Below are 17,182 nucleotides of genomic sequence, written 5' to 3'. Positions count from 1 at the left end.
ACTGACTGTTCAAGATTTAGGAAAAATGTATGTATTAGCTCATTTATATAGTGTTTGTAACATTAATTATTTTACATTTTATATTTCCATTGTCAATTTAGATATTTAGATTTTATTTGTGTACATAAATATCTATGTATGTGAGTATTTGTAGCCATATTAATAAGCTAAAACTCATCTAAATTCTCATGGTGTGCTTTAATATAAATAACCATACTTTAATGATCTTTTTTTTTTTTTTTAGAAAGGTGCCAAAAAATGACTTTACTTATATGAGAACAGAACGTGATGATAAGACTACTATTTTATCAGTTGATCTGCCATAGAAAAAATAATGGTGGTCATACACATTAAATAAATGTTATTTTTGCAGAACGTTAAATGTGAAGGGAGGTCGGGAGACTGTCCCCCTAAACGTCAAGAGAAAGAATGATGAATTTCAGTTCCTCTTTCAACATAAAAAAATACAAGGATGTTTATGGAGGAATCGGGCATATTACCCTATTATAGTTGCACCCTAAAACCAAATTAAGCCTTAGAAAGTGTTGGTGTTGACGATTATAAATAATGGAAGGAATGGTGAGAATAGCAATGTTCCATGTAAAGCTCACCCTTCACCTTCAAAAAAAGATGTCGCTGACCTAACAGTGTACATGCTTTTCTGCCGTAGGGGTCCTTCCGAACAGGTGGTACGTGTCTTACTCCACATAGCTTAACTCAGCAAATATTAATCCAGTGACTGATCTCAGGCTAACTGCAAACTCAGTTCATATGTAAGGAGTGCATAAAACAAGAGTGCCAAAAAATCTTTTATCTGTATATTTTCCTAAGTTTTAATGTGTTTTTATGGCTATAACATATCAAAAATTTTAATGTTCAGGTCTTGTTTATAAGACAATATACATTTGAATTTTTTTTTCCATACAGAGAAAGGTACTTTCATACAGAAATTGTACTTTTACTGGCAAGAAGACCTTAAATCCTGCTTACCCGGTTGTGTTAAACCTATTTAGCTACGTACAAGCACTCGGCATCTATTAAAAAGAAAATCTTTTGTGAGCCTATTGCAGCTTTAATAAATGCATGCTATAAAATTCACTAATGTCCCTATGGAACCTATATGTCCAATGTCGATTTTCCTTAATACAATTCACTTCTCACAAATTCAACTAAAGTATTTAAACATTTACTAAGGTTGTCATAAACGCTTTCCTTAGACTTGATCAAATTCAGCTCCAGACTTAATAATGTTAACTGTAGTTATTTAATTTTGAAACGCAAAGACCAAAAGCTCCAAAATGTATAACATTATAAATCTAGTTACTGTGATGTAGTATTTCATGCACAGGAAGACAAACACATAGTGAGCCCCAAAGAGGAAAAGGGTTCAAATGGTCATCTAAAAGCCGGCCTAGAGGTAAAGCGATTAGTGTTGGAGTCATACTAAGCGGGACAAGCTTGCCTGGTAAAAGGGGCATTTAAAAAAATAAAAGACAATGGTGAAAAATAAATGGTGACAGCACAAACACAAAACTATTCAAATATTGTCATTGTTATTATTCTTATTATTATCTACGTCATAAAAATACTAAAGCCTGGGTGGAGGTGTTCCTTTCACCCTACCAGTTGGACTCTGTAGAAGGAGATAAGAAGCAGATGAATCATAGACTCATAGAATCGTAGAGTTGGAAGGGACCTCCTGGGCCATCTGGTCCAACCCCCTGCTCAAAGCAGGATTCGCTAAATCATCCCAGTCAGATGTCTGTCCAGCCTCTGTTTGAAGACTTCTATTGAAGGAGAACTCACCACTTCTCGTGGCAGCTTGTTCCACTCATTGATCGCTCTGTCAAAAAGTTTTTTCTAATATCTAATCTGTGTCTCCTCCCATTCAGTTTCATCCCATTGCTTCTAGTCTTTCCTTGTGCATATGAGAATAAAGTTGATCCTTCTACAATGTGACAGCCCTTTAGATATTTGTAGACAGCTATTAAGTCTCCTCTCAGTCTTCTCTTTTGCAAACTAAACATTCCCATATCCTGCAACCTTTCCTCATAAGACAGGGTTTGCAGACCAGTCACCATTCTGGTCGCTCTTTTCTGAACTTGCTCCAGTTTGTTGATGTCTTTTTTAAAATGTGGTGCCCAAAACTGGACACAGTATTCCAGATGAGGTCTGACCAAAGAGGAGTAGAGGGAAATAATGACTTCACGTGATCTAGACTGTATGCTTCTGTTAATACATCCTAGAATTGCATTTGCCTTTTTTGCTGCTGCATCACACTGGTGACTCATATTCAGTCTGTGATCTATTAGTATACACAAGTCTTTTTCACATGTGCTGTTGCTTAGCCCTATTCCTCCCATTCTGTATATGTTTTTTTCATTTTGATTGCCCAGATGTAGTACTTTGCATTTTTCCCTGTTAAAAACCATTCTGTTAGTTTCTGCCCACTTCTCCAGTTTATTTATATCTTTTTGAATCCTCTCTCTCTCTTCTTTAGTATTAGCTATCCCTCCTAGCTTTGCGTCATCAGCAAATTTAATCAGTTTACCCTCAATTCCTTCATCTAAATCATGATGAGAAAAGATTGTAACATTTTTTAAGAAACTTAGTAAGCAAAATATAACAAACATAAATACAGCTACAATGTCCCATAAAAATAAACAATGTAACCCCTTAATGACGTTATATGCCACCTCCCTGATTTTTTATGCGGGATCACCCCTGTTGTTAACCTGTCAATTGCCTTGTCAATTTCTGACAGTGGCATTTACAGCAGGCTGGCAGGGGGAAGCACTGTTATTTGTGCCCATCCACGCACTCATGACGTGATCTCAGGTTGCCGATGGGTTGTTATGATGGCCAGGGGTCTGCTGACGACCACTATGCCTGTCATGATAGTAGTCCTGTGAAAAACAACCAGTGGCTGGCGTTTGTAGGAGACCATCATTTTTGCTATACACAGAAGTTCTGTAGTATTGCTGTGTATAGTACAAGCAATCACACAATCACAGGTTCAAGGCCCTTACAGGGAATAACAAATACAGTAAAAAGTGAAAAAAAGTTTTAAAAAATACACATAATTGGTATCGCTGTAATTGTAAAAATCTGATTTATCAAAATATAAAATAAATTAATTTGAACAGCAAATGGCATAACAAGAAAAAAAGAAAACTACAGAATTGCCTTTTTGGAGGCTGCCACAACAATACAAAACATAAGAGGTGATCAAAGCATTATATCTACCCCAAAATCATATTGTCATGATTCCTCCCTTCAGTGTGTCATGGGCACAGTAATTGACAGCTCAGTCATCCAATCAGGTGCAGGGGTGTGCCGAGTTGTCAGTGTGTTGATTGACAGCTCAGCCATGCAATCCAGTTAAGGGGCATGCTGAGCGGTCGGTACTTTGACAGATCAACCATCCATCTGAGACTGGAGGTGCTGAGCTCCTTACTACTTAGCTCAGCCTCAGATCTCTGCCAATCGTAGCATTCACTCATTAGTGTTGTTTGCCTGGTAATTTTATGCTCTGTCTATTGATCTATTGCTGCATAAATTTGGACCTTGTTCTGACCATCCGTTTGCTCAACCCCTTTGATCTGATCCACTATTTTCCTGGAATTCTGACCTCGGACCGTGACTTGACTTGGCCTTTGCTTTTTACTTTTTGCTTACTACATGCTGTCTTGATATCTGAACATGGAATGTTTGACTACCCTGCCTCACGTCTTGTCTGTAAACTGTGACTAGCATTATATTCAGTGACTAGCGTTACATTCCATAAGTGGTGACTAGTGTTACATATATCAATAGAAAGATCATTTCAGGGAGCAAAAAAACAAGCCTTCACATATCCCAAAATGGCGTCACAAGCAAAATTTTCGTTTATAAATTTTGGATTTTTTTTCAACATTTAAATAAAACAAAAACTTTGCATGTTTCATATCTTTGTAATTGTACTGACCTGGAGAATAATATTGCTATGTCATTTTTATACACTAAAATGAACACAACAGAAAAAAAAAAAAATAGTAAACAATTACAGAATCTCTTTTTTTTTGCTATTTCGCCACACTTGGAATTTTTTTCACGCTTTCCAGGACATCACATGATAAAATGGAAGGTGTAATTCAAAAGTAGAACTCATCCTGCAAAAAACAAGCCCTTACATGACTATGTCGACGGGAAAATAAAAAAGGTATGGCTTCTGGAATAAGGGGATGAAGAAATGAAAGTGCAAAAAAGAAAAATCACTCTGTCCTTAAAGTGTTAAAATTATTGTCCAGTACTATGATTTAGACTATCTATTCTTAGGATAGGCCATCACTATCAGATAGGTGGGGATATAACACCCAGTACACCCACTGAAAAGATGTTAGCAGGTGCCTGGACCCCAGAAAGTATACAGTGTACAGCACTAAAATATCATTTAATTCAATGGGAGCTGAGATGTAGCTGAGAATTACCGATACAGAGCTGCGGTGTTCTGGATCCATAAACTATGTATTTCTGTTGGCTGGGGACATGCTATCAGCTAATGGTGGGGTGCTGGTAATCTGATCCCTGCTAATGTGATATTGATGAACTATGCTAAGGACAGGTCATCAATGTCATAGCAGTGGACAATCGCTTTAATGATCAAACTCTGATTTCTGACGCCCAACAGTAAGGTTGGAGTCACACTAACCTGCGTAAAATACGGTCAGTATTTTACATGCGTAATACGGATGACAGACCCCTAAACAGTGCTCCGTATGTCATCCGTAATCAAGGTGTGGTCGCGTATTTTGCGCATGTAAGCATCCGTATGTAATCCGTATGGCATCCGTATGGTGAGATTTTCTCGCAGGCTTGCAAAATGGACATATAATGGAGCCCTATGACAGTTTTAATAAAGAAATGAAAGAATAGATATAGACACATAGAATGCATATATATATATATATATATGTATTCTATGTGTCTATATCTATTCTTTCATTTCTTTATTAAAACAGTCAGTGTGAGTTTACTGTATCGTGCACTGAATTGCCGGCTTTGCTAAAAGACACCGGGTGCGTATTTCTCGCAGGTCACATGTGTGCTCCGTCTGTAATCCGTATTTTTTGCGCACCCATAGACTTGCATTGGCGTATTACGGGCGTAGTACGCTGACAATCGCAGCATGCTGCGAGTGGCACGGAGCGTAGGATACTGAGGAGAAATATACGCCTGGTGCGAGTGACCCCATAGAGAATCATTGGTCCGTGTCTAATGCGTGCTTTTTGCGCCTCTCACGCACCCGTATTCCTCGCCAGTGTGACTCCAGCCTAAGTGGAACATAGGCACTTACTGTTTTCTTATTGAGTCCAATGTATAAGACTTATACTGTGGGCATAATTAAGTGTATTATTTATGTCTGCAGTCCTAATTCTACAATGCATCATTTTCTGCAGTATTTTACAATGAAGGTATCAGGATCCTGACAGCGCCGGCGTGCAGCCTTCGCTGAGCAGGGACTCACCCGCACTGTAAGGACCCCTGGGGACAGGAACAGCCAGAAAGTACAGATGCACAGGACCTGAACGCTGAAGGTTAGCAAGCCGGCACAGGACCTGCGGTCATGTGACTGCAAGGAGGCGGGGCTTAGCATCCAGCTTTCAGAGAAGATAGAAAACTCAGAGTCGGGCAAAACAGAGTTCATACACAGTACGGGCAAAAGAGGTACAGGAGGGATGAACAGACAAGAGGTCAGACAAAGCCAAAGGTCATACACAAGAGGGCGGTGCGGTACCAAAGGGACAAGCAGAGAGTCATACAAGAGAGAGCGGTGCAGTACAAGAGGGGCAGGCAGAAGTAACAGAGACAGAACCGGATCACAACCAAACAAGCAACAAGTTATCAGGCACAAGGCACACGTACACAAGAGGTCAACTAACTCAGCCAAGGGCAGGAGTATAACTGACACCGGACATAGGTCCAGTGAGCATTAAATAGCTGCCCTCTGCCAGAGAGAGGCAGAACAATTAACCCCCAGTCTGACCAGGACGGGTCAAAGCAAAACCCCGTCCTGGATCATGACAGAAGGGAATAATATACAAATACAGTGCGGAAAAAAGTATTTAGTCAACCACCAATTGTGCAAGTTCTCCTACTTAAAAAGATGAGAGAGACCTGTAATTGACATCATAGGTAGACCACAACTATGAGAGACAAAATGAGTAAACAAATCCAGAAAATCTCCTTGTCTGATTTGGCAAGATTTATTTTGCAAATTATAGTGGAAAATAAGTATTTGGTCATTAACAAAAGTTCATCTCAATATTTTGTTATATATCCTTTGTTGGCAGTGACAGAGGTCAAACGTTTCTTTGTTAGTCTTCACAAGGTTGGCACACACTATTGGTGGTTTGTTGGCTCATTCCTCCATGCAGATCTCCTCTAGGGCAGTGATGTTTTGGGCCTGTCACTGGGCAACACGGACTTTCAAATCCCTCCAAAGGTTTTCTAAGGGGTTGAGATCTGGAGACTGGCTAGGCCACTCCAGAACCTTCATATGCTTCTTACAAAACCACTCCTTTGTTGCCCTAGCAGTGTGCTTGGGATCATTATCATGCTGAAAGACCCATCCATGTTTCATCTTCAATACCCTTGCTGATGGAAGGAGGTTTGCACTCAAAATCTCACGATACATGGCCCCATTCATTCTTTCATGTTCATGGATCATTCGTCCTGGTCCCTTTGCAGAGAAACAGCCCCAAAGCATGATGTTGCCACCCCCATGCTTCACAGTAGGTATGGTGTTCTTTGGATGCAGCTCAACATTCTGTCTCCTCCCAAAACGACGAGTTTTGTTTCTACCAAACAGTTTAACTTTGGTTTCATCAGACCATATGACATTTTCCCAATACTCTTCGGGATAATCCAAATGCTCTCTAGCAAGCTTCATAATGGCCCGGACATGTACTGGCTTAAGCAGGGGGAAACGTCTGGCACTGCAGGATCTGAGTCCCTGGCGGCGTAGTGTGTTACTGATCATAGCCTTTTTTACGGTGGTCCCAGCTCTATGCAGGTCATTTACTAGGTCCCCCGTGTGGTTCTGGGATTTTTGATGACTGTTCTTGTGATCATTTTGATCACACGGGGTGAGATCTTGCATGGAGCCCCATATCGAGGGAGATTATCAGTGGTCTTGTATGTCTCCCTTTTTCTTATTGCTCCCACAGTTGATTTCATCACACCAAGCTGCTTGCCTATTGCAGATTCAGTCTTCCCAGCTTGTTTCTGGTGTCCTTCAACAGCTCTTTGGTCATAGTGAAGTTTCGAGTGTGACTGTTTGAGGTTGTGGACAGGTGTGTCTTTTATACTGATAAGTTCAAACAGGTGCCATTACTACAGGTAATGAGTGGAGGACAGAGGAGCCTCTTAAAGAAGTTACATGTCTGTGAGAGCCAGAAATCTTACATGTTGTTAGATGACCAAATACTTATTTTCCACAATAATTTGCAAAATAAATCTTGCCAAATCAGACAAGGTGATTTTCTGGATTTGTTTTCTCATTTTGACTCTCATAGTTGTGGTCTACTTATGATGTCAATTACAGGCCTCTCTCATCTTTTTAAGTGGGAGAACTTGCACAATTGGTGACTGACTCAATACGTTTTTTTCTCCACTGTATATGTAATGTTATATACTGAAACTGTATATAGAAAGAAAATAAAAAATATATAAGCATGCAGCATTTTTCCCCACTGTATAAGTAATTAAAATAAATGAACGGACATTGAGTCAAAAGGAGAAAGCTTTATAAAGGCTTACAATCATAAACTGTAAGCTATCATCAGAAAATCTGGTTCAGAAGAAATATTCGTGGGGATCCTCTGCACTGCTGTATTATTGAAAAGAAGTCAGTGCGAAATAAAGTTTAAGAAATAAAATAGTGTTTTTTTACTTTACGCATTTTGAACTTACATGAACTTCTTCTTCAGGAAAAATGAAGGACCACATGTCGCAGAAGGTCCCCACGAATATTCCTTCTGAATCAGATCTCCTATGGCTACATGGTAACCTGTAGACCTGCACCAAGCTGTCTAAAAGCGAAAAAGGACTTCAAAGATCTTTTATGACTATATGGGGGCACAATGTGTGAAATTAAAGAATGTATAAATGAATAAATTAAAAAAGCAGGCCAAAAATATTACAATAGCCACTGCCAGTTCACATTATTGTTACAAAAAATATGGCAAAAAATACAGCTTTTATGCTACATGGGAATTTAAAGACATTGTCATCATTGTCCGCAATGGGGCTCACAATCTAAATTCCCTATCAGGATGTCTTCGTAGTTTGGAAGGAAACTGAAGAACCTGTTTGAAACCCACACAAACACAGGGAGAACATACAAACTCCTTGCAAACGTTGTACTTAGTGGGATTTGAAACCAGGAACCCAGCTCTGCTGTATGTTGAGGGTTTTTTGTATGCTTATTTAGTTTTTTTTTTACATTTTGACATGTTCTAGTAGTTGAGTATTAAAAATTAAGCATCATATATAATTAGTAAAGTTTGACGCTAAACACTTAGCGACAAACTACTGTTTGCCAGCAGGAATGGATGAAGCATTGTGCGCAATGCCAGTATTCAATTGATTTCACCGCACAAAGCAAATTCTGCAAATATTCTTGTCATATAATGTAATATTGGGTTTCATTCTGCTGTAAATTTTGTGACTTTTAAAACTAAAAGTGAAATTATAAAACTATGCAGAATAAAGCCTAAAGATATAACCAGGCCAGTACATGAATTGTATATGTGATGTAATTACAACATGTAATAGTTGGAGTCTTGATGGCTCAGTCCACTGGCACCAAGAAGGGCAACCTTTCACCCTGAGGTCAGCAGTTCAAGTCTGTCTCAGGTCACTAGTAACCAAAAACAATTAACATCTGAAAGTCATTTCAAGAACTGGTTGGATTACTTGTAATCTAACCCTCCCATGTCCTCATCCCAAAGTCACATTCTATATTGGTAATGGCAGCAAAGAAAATAAGAATTAATTGGCCATCAATTTGACATTGAGCTACCTGTATCACTGCAACTTAATTCTATTTCAGATAGATAGAGAGATAGATAGTCCTCATGCTTAGGCTATGGTCACACCACCGGGTCGATTTTGCAAATCATACTCTGATATCATTTTCACAGATGTGGAGAAGATGTAAAAAAAATCTGTATCTTATTCATTACGTCAGTCCGTGAAAATTATCTGCGCTAGATGTCATCCAAGCGCAGTCCGATTAATTCCATTGACTTATTGACTTGCATGGCTGAGTGTAATCCAAATATCCGATACAATTCGAGCATGCTACAATTTTTTCCTCAGACAGACCCTGTCTAAGGGTACTGTCACACTTAGCGATGTACCAGCGATCCCGACCAGCGATATGACGCTGTCAGGATCACTGGTACATCGCTAAGTGGTCACTAGTGAGCTGCCACACAGGCAGATCTCACCAGCGACATCGCTAGGGACGGGGGTCGCTACTTACCTGTCACACTAGGCGAACCTGCGTCCTCCCGCCCGGCTCCACGCGTCGCTCGTCGTCACAGCAGGAAGCAGACGACGAGAAACAGTCCAGCCTGTTCTCGCGCGATCAGCGATAACCAGCGGGGGAGCCGGTCATAGGTAAGTATCAGACACAGCGATATTGCTAGCAATATCGCTATAACGTCACTAGTTATAGCGATATTGCTAGCGATATCTCTTAGTGTGACATGCCCTTTAGGAAAAAAATCAGACAGACCCTGTAAATGTAAATTGCCCCTTTAGAGACGAAGAGGACTTGAACTCTAGTGTCGCCTATTGGAAGTAGCAATCCTGAAAGTCAGTATCAACCCTTTGGCGAGCCTTGCAATATGACTTAGGATAAAAGCCAACTCAGAATCTCAATTTGCAGACAACACCAACCTGGCATGTCTCACTCTCCACAAGGAGAAGACATACTCCTTAGAGCTCAGTCTTAGCCACTCACCTAGCCAAATCAGGTCTCATACTTTTTTACTGATGAGTGTCAATACTGCGAAACACCGTGTCTGCAAATTGAGATTTTGATTTGGCTTTTATCCTAAGTCTTATGACAAGGCTCATTAAGGATCGATAGTGACTTGTAGGATTGCTACTTTCAACAGGTGGTGCTAAAGTTCAAGTCCTCTTCCTCTCTGAAGAGACAATTTCTCAGAGGAGCATGCAAGATGTATAAGTCTCCTCATACTGGCATGCCAGACCTGACACATCACTCTCCACACAGAGAAAACTTACCCATTAGATCCCAGCCCAATAAAATGTTGGTGCAAGTGTGATCTGATGTTTTGACGGATCACGCTTGGACAGAAAAAAAAGGTCATCAGAACGAGCACTTAGGGTTGCCAGTTTTACATCATTTCCTGAACAGTTAGTACAAACAGAAGACCCTTTTCACATAATTTTCTGCAGGTAATTTTGACTGTAATTAATATTTTCATCAAGATTTTACAGATCAAAGTAAATATTTCTAATGTGTTCATATCAGTTTACTGAGCTACAAAAATGGATAACTTCTAATATTTATCATTCCTTACAGTTGTCCAATTTGTTCATAAAAATACTAACTGTCTCTGTTTTTTGGAAAAGTTGATCAGAAAAAAAGAAAAATTTAAATTGACAACTCGCGCTTGTAGGGTTTAGCTTGGCCTAGTTAAGTAAAAAAAAGTACGCTCCTTAACCCCTTCATGACCAAGCCTATTTTGACCTTAATGACCAGGCCATTTTTTGCAATTCTGACCAGTGTCCCTTTATGAGGTAATAACGCTGGAACGCTTCAACGTATCTTAGCGATTCTGAGATTGTTTTTTCGTGACATATTGGGCTTCATGTTAGTGGTAAATTTAGGTCGATAATTTTTGCGTTTATTTGTGAAAAAATCAGAAATTTGGCGAAAATTTTGAAAATTTCGCAATTTTCAAATTTTGAATTTTTATTCTGTTAAACCAGAGAGTGATGTGACACAAAATAGTTACTAAACAACATTTCCCACATGTCTACTTTACATCAGCACAAGTTTAGAAACAAATTTTTTTTGTTAGGAAGTTATAAGGGTTAAATTTTGACCAGCGATTTCTCATTTTTACAACAAAATTTACAAAACCATTTTTTTTAGGGACCACCTCACATTTGAAGACACTTTGAGGGGTCTATATGGCAGAAAATACCCAAAAGTGACACCATCCTAAAAACTGCACCCCTCAAGCTACTCAAAACTACATTCAAGAAGATTATTAACCCTTCAGGTGTTTCACAGGAGCTAAAGCAACGTGGAAAGAAAAAATGGACATTTTAATTTTTCCAACAAAAATTTTCTTTTAGCATCAATTTTTTCATTTTCACATGGGCAACGGGATAAAATGGATCCTAAAATTTGTTGGGCAATTTCTCCTGAGTACACCGATACCTCATATATGGTCATAAACCACTGTTTGGGCGCACGGCAGGGTCCGGAAGGGAAGAAGCGCCATTTGACTTTTTGAATGGAAAATATGCTGGACTATTTAGCGTTTGCCATGTCACGTTTGGAGAGTCCCTATGTGCCTAAACACTGGAGCTCCCCCACAAGTGACCCCATTTTGGAAACTAGACCCCCCCAAGGAACTTATCTAGATGCATAATGATCACTTTGAACCCCCAGGTGCTTCACAAATTGATCTGTAAAAAAAAAAAAGTACTTTTTTTTTCACAAAAATTTTCATTTAGCCTCAGTTTTTTCATTTTCACATGGGCAACAGGATAAAGTGGATCCTAAAATTTGTTGGGCAATTTCTCCTGAGTACACCGATACCTCATATGTGGTCATAAACCACTGTTTGGGCGCACGGCAGGGTCCGAAAGGGAAGGAGCACCATTTGACTTTTTGAATGGAAAATTAGCTCCAATCGTTATCGGACACCATGTCGCGTTTCGAGAACCCCTGTGCACCTAAACATTGGAGCTCCCCCACAAGTGACCCCATTTTGGAAACTAGACCCCTTATGGAACTTATCTAGATGTGTAGTGAGCACTTTGAACCCCCACATGCGTCACAAAACTTTATAACACAGAGCAGTGAAAATAAAAAAAAAAAATTTTTCCTCAAAAATGATTTTTTAGCACGCTATTTTTAATTTTCACAAGGCTAACAGGAGAAATTGGACAACAAAAGTTGTTGTCCAGTTTTTCCTGAGTACACCGATACCTCATATCTGGGGGGGAACCACTGTTTGGGCGCACGGCAGGGCTAAGAAGGGAAGGAGCGCCATTTGACTTTTTGAAATGCAAATTACTTCTTAACGTTAGCGGACACTATGTCGTGTTTGGAGAGCCCCTGTGTGCCTAAACATTGGAGCTCCCCCACAAATGACCCCATTTTGGAAACTAGACCCCCTGAGGAACGTATCTAGTTGCATAGTGAGCACTTTGAACCCCCAAGTGCTTCACAAAAGTTTATAACGCAGAGCCGTGAAAATAAAAAAAAAATTTTTTCCTCAAAAAATTATTTTTTAGTGCGCAATTTTTTATTTATTTTCACTAGGGTACCAGGAGAAACTGGACCACAAAAGTTATTGTCCAGTTTGTCCTGAGTATGCTGGTACCCCACATGTGGGTGGGGACCACTGTTTGGGTACACGTCGGGGCTCGGAAGGGAAGTAGTGACATTTTGAAATGCTGACTTTGATGGCATGGTCTGCGGGCGTCATGTTACATTTGCAGAGCCCCTGTGTGTCTAAACAGTACAAACCCCCCACAAGTGACCACATTTTGGAAACTAGACCCCTTATGGAACTTATCTAGATGTGTGGCAAGCACCTTGAACCCCCAAGTGCTTCACAGAAGATTATAACGCAGAGACGTGAAAATAAAAAATCTTTTTTTTTTCCTCAAAAAATGAATTTTTAGCTCGCAATTTTTTTTTCACAAGGGTAACAGGATAAATTGGACCCCAAAAGTTGTTGTCCAGTTTGTCCTGAGTATGCTGATACCCCATATGTGGGGGTAAACCACTGTATGGGCACACGTCAGGGCTCGGAAGGGAAGTAGTGACATTTTGAAATGCTGACTTTGATGGCATGGTCTGCGGGCATCATGTTACATTTGCAGAGCCCTTGATGTACCTAAACTGTGGAAATCCACCACAAGTGACACCATTTTGGAAACTAGACCCCATAAGGAAGTTGCCTAGATGTGTGGTGAGCACATTGAACCCCCAAGTGCTTCACAGAAGATTATAACGCAGAGCCATGAAAATAAAAAATAATTTCTTTTCCTCAAAAAATAATTTTTTAGCTCACAATTTTTTATTTTCACAAGGGTAACAGGAGAAATTGGACCTCAAAAGTTGTTGTCCAGTTTGTCCTGAGTACGGTGGTACCCCATATGTGGGGGGGAACCATTGTTTGGGCACACGGCAGGGCTCGGAATGGAAGTAGTGACGTTTTGAAATGCAGACTTTGATGGAATTGTCTGCGGTCGTCATTACGTTTGCAGAGCCCCTGATGTGCCTAAACAGTGGAAACCCCCCACAAGTGACCCCATTGTGGAAACTAGGACCTTCCAAGGAACGTATGTAGATGTGTTGTGAGCACTTTGAACCCCCAAGTGCTTCACATAAGTTTATAATGCAGAGACGTGAAAATGAAAAAATCATTTTTTTTCCACAAAAATAATTTTTTTGCCCCCAATTTTTTATTTTCCCAAATGTAACAGGAGAAATTAGTCCCCAAAAGTTGTTGTGCAATTTTTCCTGAGAACGCTGATACCCCATATGTTGGGGTAAACCACTGTTTGGGCACACGTCGGGGCTTGGAAGCGAGGGAGCACCGTATGACTTTTTGAACGCAAAATTGGCTGGAATCAATGGTTGCACCATGTCGCGTTTGGAGACCCCCCTGATGTGCCTAAACAGTGGAAACCCCTCAATTCTAACTCCAACCCTAACCCCAACACACCCCTAACCACAGCCCTAACCCCAACACATCCCTAACCCTAATCCCAACCCTAACCATAACCCTAACCACAAGCCTAACCCTAATTCCAACGCTAACCGTAATTCCAACCCTAACCCTAATTCTAACCCTAATTCCAACCCTAACCCTAATTCCAACCCTAACCCTCTTTCCAACCCTAACCCTCTTTCCAACCCTAACCCTAACCCTCTTTTCAACCCTAACCCTCTTTTCAACCCTAACCCTCTTTTCAACCCTAACCCTCTTTTCAACCCTAACCCTCTTTTCAACCCTAACCCTAACCCTCTTTTCAACCCTAACCCTAACCCTCTTTTCAACCCTAACCCTCTTTTCAACCCTAACCCTAACCCTAATGGAAAAATAAAAATAAAAATATTTTCTTTATTTTATTAGATGTGCCTACCTATGGGGGTGATAATCGGGGGGTTTATTTACTTTTCATTTCATTTTGATCACTGTGAGAGTGATCAAAATGAAAGAACAGAATCTGCAGCCGGCAGATTCGGGCGGGCGCATTGCGCATGCGCCCGCCATTTTCTAAGATGGCGGCGCCCATCATCCGGACCCACGGGACACCGGGAGCGGCGGGGGGACTCAAGAGGTACCGGGGGGTGAGGGGGGGATCGGAGGCTGACGGGGAGCGGAGGGAATGGGAGGGGGGACAGATGATGACAGCGGCGGCAGATCGCCGCTGTCATTCAGTTGCAGGGGGGACGATCGCCGGTGGGGGGGCGATCGCCGGTGGGGGGGTGGAATCGGTGTCTCCAGCCATGTCCGATGCTACTTTAGCATCGGCCATGGCTGGATTGTAATATTTCATCAATTTTCATTGATGAAATATTACTATCGCTCTGATTGGCTGTTTCACTTTTAACAGCCAATCAGAGCAATCGTAGCCACGTGGGGGCGATGCCACGCCCCCCCGTGGTAAAGTACAAAGCCCCCTGTATCTGCGGGTCGGGTGACCTTTCAGTGACCTAGGTCACCCGATCCGCAGGGGGGCTTTAAAGTCATGACGCCAGATAGGCATCACTGGTCAGATTTGAACCAGGTTTCATGACGTCTATGTGGCGTCATTGGTCGTGAAGGGGTTAAAGGTTTTGATATTTTGCACATGTGTAATAGATGGTAAGTTCACTCATGTTCACACAGTCTTGTTTTTATGGAGATTTTAAAGTAAAATTGGTCCAAAATCCACACCATAGAGTATTCAAACAGTATCTGAAGTAGCTTTTGTGTGTGAATTTTGGAGCAGATCATCTTTAAAATTCTTTTTAACTGAATTTTTCACTTGGTATATATTTATGAAATTCATAAAATTCCTAGTAAATAGCGAATTCATGTAAATAGTTAGAATATGGATTGCAATCTATATAACAATGTACGTTTTTTCTACCAATACTATGCATCCAATATCATGGCATAATGATGATGAACTTTTTTATTTTTAAACCTTTAAAAATTCAATGCTATGAGCAAGGCATAAATCATAACACTGTGTCATTGCTAATGGGAGGCTCAAATCAAGACGACACACTGATTCAGAAGTAAAACATGCAGAGGAAATCTCATCCTCTAGATGACTTCCTTCACCAGGACTCTCTCCTATCTTATTTCACCTCCCTCCCAGGTTCAACAAAGGTTCTATTCTTCACTAATCAAATCATAAGCCAGCAGTAGTTCTACCTTCATCATCATCATCACAGCAACACTTGTACTTCGTAAAAAGTCCACACATTCACCTCACTATCTGCATAGAAAATCTGCACTGAAACAAAATCATTAACAGATTATACAAAATGTAGACAAGGAATAGAAGCGGTAAATGGAGCATGAAAAAAACAGAAAAAAAGAGGGAAAAAAATTAGCCTGAAAAAAATAGATGATTGAAAGTCTAGTCTGATGTAGACACCTGACTCAGTCATCAGTCTCATTAGACATGAAGCAATGTGGCCAACTGCTTGGTGCTGCTCACACTGTGATATTGATTCTTACCAAGTTGTCTTCACTATGAAATCTATTAGCAAAACTATCATATATGCAAGGGGTATTTTTTTTTTTTTTTTTCGTTTTTATTTTTGTGGTGCTATGATAGTTCAGGTTGTTATACATATGAAACATAACCTATGAAAAAAATAATAAAGAAAAGCAAGAGAAAAAACATGCTGCATACATCCGCAGCGTCCAACCCGCAGCGGCCAGATGTTACAGCATAGTGAATGGGATTTCATGAAATCCCATCTTCAATATGCGTGCAGGGACGCCTCCGGCGTCCCTGCGTAACCGGTCATGTGGCGCATCTTTCCAGACTGCAGCATGTCTATTTATCTTGCGGAGATGCTCAGTCTCCGCAAGATAAAGTCACCCGTACAATGTATAGTACGCGTTGATTCCGCACGGTTCAATGAGCACATGCAGAATCACCAGTGTTCAAAAGCCGGCAGCGCTCTGGATGGAGCGGACATGTGCTGCCTCCATAGCGCTGCCAGAAACTGACCGTGGAAACATACCCTTAGGCCAGCGTCACACTAGAGAGGAATACGGACGAGTGAGAGGCCATAAAGCAACGCATTGCACACTGACCAATGATTCTCTATGGGGTAGCTCCCATCAGCCGTATTTTTCTCTCGTATTTTCTACGGTCCGTGCCAATCGCAGCATGCTGCGATTGTCAGCGTATTACGACCGTAGTACGCCAATGCAAGTCTATGGGTGCGCAAAAACATCGCATTACACACGGACCACCCATGTGACTTGCGAGAAATACGCAAGACTTTTGCTGGTGACAGGAAATGGGCCAATCCATCATCAGGAAGCTTAGACATGCAAATTATCTCAAAAAGCGCTCCAGACATACAGGAAGTACGCCACCACGGAGTACAGCATCATGGCACCCTACCAGAATCTCAATGTGGAGCTGCTAATTGTTCTTGTGTATGATCGCCCAGAATTATGGGACCAACGGGATGCACATTATGCCGACCGGGCAAGAAAGGAGTCTGCATGGAGGCGCATATGTCACAAAATGTTCCCTGATTTTGGTGATCGGCCACGTGAGGAGCAGCAGCACATAAGTACGTGCACATAAATTATGTATGTCAAATTACCTGCCATCACAAAAAAATGTTATAAGTAGGCCCCCCCACATCCTGTGCTTCTGATATTGGGCT

Source organism: Dendrobates tinctorius, unplaced genomic scaffold (genome assembly GCF_039654945.1).
Source record: "Dendrobates tinctorius isolate UK_male_01 unplaced genomic scaffold, ASM3965494v1 ptg000060l, whole genome shotgun sequence".
Lineage (NCBI taxonomy): Eukaryota > Metazoa > Chordata > Amphibia > Anura > Dendrobatidae > Dendrobates > Dendrobates tinctorius.
Note: the sequence above shows the minus strand (reverse complement) of the source record.